The 477-nt window shown below is 58.7% G+C and overlaps 1 protein-coding gene across 1 annotated transcript in view; it reads right to left on the bottom strand.

The window, feature by feature from the left end:
- Positions 1 to 477, bottom strand: part of CDR2L (cerebellar degeneration related protein 2 like) — a 13,963-nt gene that overhangs the window by 1,006 nt on the left and 12,480 nt on the right. The gene's annotated exons all lie outside the window — the stretch shown is intronic.

Below are 477 nucleotides of genomic sequence, written 5' to 3' on the forward strand. Positions count from 1 at the left end.
TGCAGCCGCTCTTTCTCCTGCTCCAGGGGGCGCGGGCCCAGCTCCAGAGAGGAACTGTGCAGGCGGAAGGCATCCTCGCACCTGGGGGGAGCGAGCGCAGGTGGGCAGGGGGCGGTGGGCGCGGCCAAGGCCCCCAGCCCAACCTGGGACCCTTTCATCACTCTTGTCCACTCCTGGGTTTTTCTGGTAGCTTTCCGTTTCCTTGGCCTAGGGATGGCAGCGGCTTTTCTCTGCTGCAATCCTGGGATGCTACAAGTTCCCCCGTGGTGTCCCTAGACTTTGTCTACCTCTTCTTTATTTGTATTTATTTAAATCTGCCATAGGGCATGCATGCTTGCTGGAGAGAGACAGAGGGAAAGTGAGAAAGCCCTCTCGGGGGAGACAGCCACACCACAATCCCTTTACCTCCATTCTCCCCTAAGGATGCTGGACTCACACGCACCCAACCGCCACGCCACCTCTTCCTTGTCACCCTCA

This window comes from Tupaia chinensis, unplaced genomic scaffold (assembly GCF_000334495.1).
Source record: "Tupaia chinensis unplaced genomic scaffold, TupChi_1.0 Scaffold000159_1, whole genome shotgun sequence".
In the NCBI taxonomy this organism is placed as follows: domain Eukaryota; kingdom Metazoa; phylum Chordata; class Mammalia; order Scandentia; family Tupaiidae; genus Tupaia; species Tupaia belangeri.